Genomic DNA, 8525 nt, shown 5'->3' with positions numbered 1-8525 from the left:
AGCCCTTTCCAAACCCTGTCCCTCCAGCAGAACCTGACTTCTGAGCCACTCCTTCAGGGCCTGATTAGGTACTGTCAGCCTGCAGATTCTACCATATGCTATTCCCAGCGTTAGTGTTTCATTATGGTCACGTAAACCATGACCTCAGCATGACATTGTGGAACTCAGAGCTGCTGATTCTACTTGAGCCCACACTGTCTACTTTTACCACCTATCCTCTCAGGTCACTCCTGTTGGTGTATTTGTTTGTCTTCTCAACTGGATTATAAACTCCTTTGAGAGCAGGGACTATAATGTATTCATATTTGCCATGTCTTTATTCATCTCTGGATAATTGACAGTTGGCTGTACTTTGTTTTAATTGTTGTTTTGGAGTCTTTAGTGATCTCTTTCCATTTTCATTACCCAGGTTAACAGATTAGAATCTACATAAAAATTGTGGTATTATCTTTAGAAACCTAGAAACCAAGGGGTTTAATAGAGCCTATTCTAGGATAACTTATGTTGTACTAGAAACCAAAGGTTTGAATAGAGCCTCCTCCAGAATGACTAAGTCACAGCCAGCCTGATGGGGATGAGAATGGCCAGGGCTGGGGGCTGAGTTAGGGAGGATGCTGGCTGCCAAGACTTGTGTAAAAGTGATATGAGCTCTCCCCACTAAGCACCCAAGCCACTACTAGTCTTCTTGAGGGAGAATCTAGATGAAAGGGGCAGATGGGAGGACCAAACTGGTCAAGAACTAAGCTGCTATATTCTCTCTCCATTCCAAGATGTCTGAATAGGAACAGCTCTGGTCTGCAGCTCCCAGTGTGACCGATGGAGAAGATGGGTGATTTCTGCATTTCCAACTGAGGTACCTGGTTCATCTTACTGAGAACGGTTGGACAGTGGGTGCAGCCCATGGAGGGTGAGTCAAAGCAGGGCGGGGCATTGCCTTACCCGGGAAGCATAAGGGGTCAGGGGATTTCCCTTTCCTAGCCAAGGGAAGCTATGACAGACTGTACCTGGAAAAATGGGGCAGTCCTGCGCAAATACTGCACTTTTCCAACTATCTTAGCAAACGGCACACCAGGAGATTATATCCCATGCCTGACTCGGTTGGTCCCACACCCACAAAGCCTTGCTCACTGCAAGCACAGCAGTCTGAGATCAACCTGCGAGGCAGCAGGCTGGCAGGGAGAGGGGCGTCTGCGATTGCTGAGGCTTGAGTAGCTAAACAAAGTGGCCAGGGAAGCTGGAACTGGGCGGAGCCCACTGCAGCTCACCAAGGCCTGCTGCCTCTGTAGACTGCACCGCTGGGGGCAGGGCATATCTGAACAAAAGGCAGCAGAAACTTCTGCAGACTTAAACATCCCTGTCTGACAGCTCTGAAGAGAGGAGTGGTTCTCCCAGCATGGTGTTTGAGCTCTGAGAATGGACAGACTGCCTCCTCACATGGGTCCCTGACCCCTGTGTAGCCTAATTGGGAGACACCTCCCAGTAGGAGCCAACTGATACCTCATACAGGCAGGTGCCCCCTGGGATGAAGCTTCTAGAGGAAGGATCAGGCAGCAATATTTGCTGTTCTGCAGCCTCCGCTGGTGATACCCAGGCAAACAGGGTCTGAAGAGACCCTCCAGCAAACTCCAACAGACCTGCAGCTGAGGGACTTGACTGTTAGAAGGAAAACTAACAAACAGAAAGGAATAGCATCAACATCAACAAAAAGGACATCCACACCAAAACCCCATCTGTAGGTCACCAACATCAAAGACCAAATGTAGATAAAACCACAAAGATGGGGAGAAACCAGAGCAGAAAAGCTGCAAATTCTAAAAACCAGAGCACCTCTTCTACTCCAAAGGATCGCAGATCCTCGCCAGCAATGGAACAAAGCTGGATGGAGAATGACTTTGATGAGTTGACAGAAGTAGGCTTCAGAAGGTTGGTAATAACAAACTTCTCCGAGCTAAAGGAGAATGTTCAAACCCATCACAAGGAAGCTAAGAACCTTGAAAAAAGATGAGATGAATGGCTAACTAGAATAAACAGTGTAGAGAAGACCATAAATGACCTGATGGAGCTGAAAACCATGGCACGAGAACTACGTGATGCATGCACAAGTTTCAATAGCCAATTTGATCAAGTGGAAGAAAGGATACAGTGATTGAAGATCAAATTAATGAAATAAAGCGAGAAGAGAAGTTTAGAAAAAAAGAGTAAAAAGAAATGGACAAAGCCTCCAAGAAATATGAGACTATATGAAAAGACCAAATCTACATTTGATTGGTGTAGCTGAAAGTGACAGGAAGAATGGAACCAAGTTGGAAAACACTCATCAGGATATTATCCAGGAGAACTTCCCCAACCTAGCAAGGCAGGCCAACATTCAAATTTAGGAAATACAGAGAACACCACAAAGATACTCCTCAAGAAGAGCAACCCCAAGACACACAATTGTCAGATTCACCAAGATTGAAATGAAGGAAAAAATGTTAAGGGCAGCCAGAGAGAAAGGTTGGGTTACCCACAAAGAGAAACCCATCAGACTAACAGCGGATCTCTCTGCAGAAACTCTACAAGCCAGAAGAGAGTGGGGGCCAATATTCAACATTCTTAAAGAAAAGAATTTTCAACCCAGAATTTCATATCCAGCCAAACTAAGCTTCATAAGTGAAGGAGAAATATAATCCTTTACAGACAAGCAAATGCTGATAGATTTTGTCACCACCAGGTCTGCCCTACAAGAGTTCCTGAAGGAAGCACTAAACATGGAAAGGAACAACTTGTACCAGCCACTGCAAAAACATGCCAAATTGTAAAGACCATCAATACTAGGAAGAAACTGCATCAACTAATGGGCAAAATAACCAGCTAACATCATAATGATGGGATCAGATTCACACGTAACAATATTGACCTTAAATGTAAATGGGCTAAATACCCCAATTAAAAGACACAGACTGGCAAATTGGATAAAGAGTCAAGACCCATCAGCATGCTGTATTCAGGAGACCCATCTCACATGCAGAGACACACATAGGCTCAAAATAAAGGGATGGAGGAAGATCTACCAAGCAAATGGAAAGCAAAAAAAAAAAAAAAAAGGTTGCAATCCTAGTCTCTGATAAAACATACTTTAAACCAAGAAAGATCAAAAGAGACAAAGCCATTACATAACAGTAAAGGGATCAATTCAACAAGAAGAGTTAACTATTCTAAATATATATGCACCCAATACAGGAGCACCCAGATTCATAAAGCAAGTCCTTAGAGACCTACAAAGAGACTTAGACTCCCACACAATAATAATGGGAGACTTTAACACCCCACTGTCAATATTAGACAGATCAACAAGACAGAAGGTTAGCAAGGATATCCAGGACTTGAACTCGGCTCTGCACCAAGCAGATCTAATAGATATCTACAGAACTCTCCACCCCAAATCAACAGAATATACATTCTTCTTAGCACCACATTGCACTTATTCCAAAATTGACCACATGGTTGGTAGTAAAGCACTCCTCAGCAAATGTAAAAGAGCAGAAATCAAAACAAACTGTCTCTCAGACCACAGTGCAATCAAATTAGAACTCAGGATTAAGAAATTCACTCAAAACCACACAACTACATGGGAACTGAACAACCTGCTCCTGAATGACTACTGGGTACGTAACGAAATGAAGGCAGAAATAAAAAGTGTTCTTTGAAACCAATGAGAACAAAGACACAGTGTACCAGAATCTCTGGGACACATTTAAAGCAGTATGTAGAGGGAAATTGATAGCACTAAATGCCCACAACAGAAAGCAGGAAAGATCTAAAATCGATACCCTAACATCACAATTAAAAGAACTAGAGAAGCAAGAGCAAACATATTCAAAAGTTAGCAGAAGGCAAGAAATAACTAAGATCAGAGCAGAACTGAAGGAGATAGAGACACAAAAAAACCATCAAAAAATCAATGAATCCAGGAGCTGATTTTTTGAAAAGATCAACAAAATTGATAGACCACTAGCAAGACTAATAAAGAAGAAAAGAGAGAATAATAAAATAGATGCAATAAAAAACAATAAAGGGGATATTACCACCAATCCCACAAAAATACAAACTACCATCAGAGAATGCTATAAACACCTCTATGCAAATAAACTAGAAAATCTAGAAGAAATGGATAAACTCCTGGACACATACAGCCTCCCAAGACTAAACAAGGAAGAAGTTGAATCCCTGAATAGACCAATAACAGGCTCTGAAATTGAGGCAATAATTAATAGCCTACCAACCAAAAAAGTCCAGGACCAGACGGATTCACAGCCAAATTCTACCAGAGATACAAAGAGGAACTGGTACCATTTCTTTTGAAACTATTTCAATCAACAGAAAAAGAGGGAATCCTCCCTAACTCATTTTATGAGGCCAGCATCATCCTGATACCAAAGTCTGACAGAGACACAACAAAAAAAGAATTTTAGACCATATCCTCGATGAACATCGATGCGAAAATCGTCAATAAAATACAGGCAAACTGAATCCAGCAGCACATCAAAAAACTTATCCACCACGATCAAGTGGGCTTCATCCCTGGGATGCAAGGCTGGTTCAACATACGCAAATCAATAAATGTAATCCATCATATAAACAGAACCAAAGACAAAAACCACATGATTATCTCAATAGATGCAGAAAAGGCCTTTGACAAAATTCAACAGCCCTTCATGCTAAAAACTCTCAATAAACTAGGTATTGTTGGAACGTATCTCAAAATAATAAGAGTTATTTATGACAAACCCACAGCCAATATAACACTGAATGGGCAAAAACTGGAAGCATTCCCTTTGAAAACTGGCACAAGACAGGGATGCCCTCTCTCACCACTCCTATTCAACATAGTATTGGAAGTTCTGACCAGGGCAATGAGGCAAGAGAAAGAATTAAAGGGTATTCAATTAGGAAAGAGGAAGTCAAATTGTTCCCTGTTTGCAGATGACATGATTGTATATTTAGAAAACCCCATTGTCTCAGCCCAAAATCTCCTTAAGCTGATAAGCAATTTCAGCAAAGTCTCAGGATACAAAATCAATGTGCAAAAATCACAAGCATTCCTATACACCAATAACAGACAAACAGAGAGCCAAATCATGAGTGAGCTCCCATTCATAATTGCTTCAAAGAGAATAAAATACCTGGGAATCCAACTTACAAGGGATATGAAGGACCTCTTCAAGGAGAACTACAAACCACTGCTCAACGAAATAAAAGAGGACACAAACAAATGGAAAAGCATTCCATGCTCACGGATAGGAAGAATCAATATCGTGAAAATGGCCGTACTGCCCAAGGTAATTTATAGATTCAATGCCATCCCCATCAAGCTACCAATGACTTTCTTCACAGAATTGGAAAAACTACTTTAAAGTTCATATGGAACCAAAAAAAGAGCCTGCATTGCCAAGACAATCCTAAGCCAAAAGAGCAAAGCTAGAGGCATCACGCTACCTGACTTCAAACTATACTACAAGGCTACAGTAACCAAAACAGCAAGGTACTGACACCAAAACAGAGATATAGACCAATGGAACATAACAGAGCCCTCAGAAAAAATGCCACCCATCTACAACCATCTGATCTTTGACAAACCTGACAAAAACAAGAAATGGGGAAAAGATTCCCTATTTAATAAATGGTGCCTGGAAAATTGGCTAGCTATAAGTAGAAAGCTGAAACTGGATTTACACCTTATAAAAAATTAATTCAAGATGGATTAAAGGCATAAATGTTAGACCTAAAACCATAAAAACCCTAGAAGAAAACGTAGGCAACACCATTCAGGACATAGACATGGGCAAGGACTTCATGTCTAAAACACCAAAAGCAAAGGCAACAAAAGCCAAAATTAACAAATGGGATCTAATTAAACTAAAGAGCTTCTGCAAAAGAAACTACCATCAGAGTGAACAGGCAACCTACAGAATGGGCGAAAATTTTTGCAATCTACTCATCTGACAAAGGGCTAATATCCAGAATCTACAAAGAATACAAACAAAATTTCAAGAGAAAAACAAACAACCCCATCAAAAAGTGGGCAAAGGATATGAACAGACACTTCTCAAAAGAAGACATTTATGCAGCCAACAGATACATGAAAAAATGCTCATCATCACTGGTCATCAGAGAAATGCAAATCAAAACCACAATGAGATACCATCTCATACCAGTTAGAATGGTGATCATTAAAAAGTCAGGAAACAACAGATGCTGGAAAGGGTGTGGAGAAATAGCAACGCTTTTACACTGTTGGTGGGAGTGTAAACTAGTTCAACCATTGTGGAAGACTTTGACCTTGGTCACCATGGCCATGACCTGGGCCAACTCATGATGAGTAAGAGGATGGCAAGTTGAGGCAAGCTGGGCAGCCCTGATATTCCACAGTGAGGCTCAGAGGTGAGTTGGGTCATCAGTTTGTTAGAGAGTAGAGAGCTTTTTGAAGGCTTTCTGAAAGCAAGCACTATTTCCTTCCTCCATCAACTTAATGGTCAAGAGAACGTCTTCTGATAAGAGCTGCTCCCAGAACACATTAGAAAGAGAGCAGGCTCTCTTGCAAAGCTCATAGCATTTCCCCCAAAATCTTCCTGAGTGAGCTTTTGAAAACACACCTCCATCCCTTTATTTACATAGTCTAAAACCTGTTAAGGCAGCTATAGCAGGTACTTTTTTAGGGTCCATGAGCCTCTTGGGATTGATGAAAATGTAATGTGTATAAAAAATTTTTTGTTGGAAATCATCAAAAGCTTTCTTTAGATTCTCAATGAAGTTCTTTACCTACAAACCTAAAAAAAAAACTCAAAACAAAACAACACAACAACAAACAAAGATTGGTCTAGAGAATAGAGAGTAAAAGTCTCAGCTCCTTGGCATGGTAAAAAAACTCATCACAACCTAGTCCTGTCCCACCCCAGCCACACTTTCTGTGCATTGTGAAATCTAGGCATGTGGTACTCCATTCTTTTTTTTTTTTTTTGAGATGGAGTCTCACTCTATCGTCCTGGCTGGAGGGCAGTGGCATGATCTCAGTTCACTGTAACATCCGCCTCCCAAGTTTAAGCAATTCTTCTGCCTCAGCCTCCCGACTAGCTGGGACTACAGGTGAGTGCCACCACACCCAGCTAATTTTTGTATTTTCAGTAGAGACGGGGTCTCACCATATTGGCCAGGCTGGTCTCGAACTCCTGACCATGTGATCCGCCCACCTCGGCCTCCGAAAGTGCTGGGATTACAGGCATGAGCCACCGCGCCTGGCGGTATTCCATTCTTGAAAAGCCTCGTGGACTATTATCCTTAAGGACATTTGCATGTACAATCAATGTGATCTTTTCAAGTAACCAATTTTGATTTTGTTGATTTTCTTTATTGTTTTAGTATAGTCTATTTCATTTACTTCTGCACTAATATTTATTTATTTTTTCTTTCACTTGCTTTTGGTTTAGTTCACTCTTCCTTTTTTAGCTTCTTAAGGTGAAAGGCTAAATTATTGCTTTGAGATCTTCTTTTGTGATATAGGGGGTTGTACTTATAAATTTCCCTCTAAGCCCTGTTTTTGCTGCTTTCCACACATTTTGTTATGTTGTGCTTTTGTTTTCATTCATCTTGGAGTGTTTTCTAATTTTTCTTGTGATTACTTTTTTGACTCATTGGTTATTTAGGTGTGTGTTATTTAATTTCCACGTATATGTGAATTTCCCAAATTTTCTTTTGTTGTTGATTTCAAATTTCATTCACTTGTGGTCAGAGAACATACTTCGTATAATTTTAATTCTTTTATTTACACTTGTTTTATGTGCTAACATATGGTCATTCATGAAGAATATTTTGTATGTGCTCAAGAAGAAAGTATATTCTAGTGTTGTTGCATGGAGTGCTCTATTATAGATGTCTATTAGGTCTAGTTAGTTTATAGTGTCTTTCAAGTCTCCTATTTCCTCATTGACTTTTTGTCTGGTTGTTCTATCCATTATTGTGGGTATTGAAGTATCCAACTATTATTGTCGAATTGTCTGTTTTTCCCTGATATGATAGTTTCTGCTTTATATATTTTGGGGCTCTGTCAGGTGCAGGTGCATATATTTATAATTATTATATATTCTTGATGGATTGACTCTTTTTTTTTTTTTTTTTTTTTCAAGATGGAGTCTATCTCTGTCACTCAGGATGGAGTGTAGTGGCATGATCTCAGCTCACTGCAAACTCCGCCTCCTGGGCTGAAACGATTCTCCCACCTCAGCCTCCTGAGTAGCTGGGATTTCAGGCACGTGCCACCATGCCTGACTAATTTTTGTATATTTAGTAGAGAAGGGGTTTTATCATATTGGTCAGGCTGGTCTTGAACTCCTGACATCAAGTGATTCACCCACCTCAGCCCTCCAAAGTGCTGGGATTACAGGTGTGAGCCAACATGCCTGGCAGGATTAACTCTTTTATCATTATAAAATGTCCTACTTTGTCTCTCATAATGAATTTTGTCTTAAAGTCTGTTTTGTCTCATATTA

This window comes from Theropithecus gelada, chromosome 14 (assembly GCF_003255815.1).
Source record: "Theropithecus gelada isolate Dixy chromosome 14, Tgel_1.0, whole genome shotgun sequence".
NCBI classification, from domain to species: domain Eukaryota; kingdom Metazoa; phylum Chordata; class Mammalia; order Primates; family Cercopithecidae; genus Theropithecus; species Theropithecus gelada.
This window is presented reverse-complemented; position numbering follows the sequence as displayed.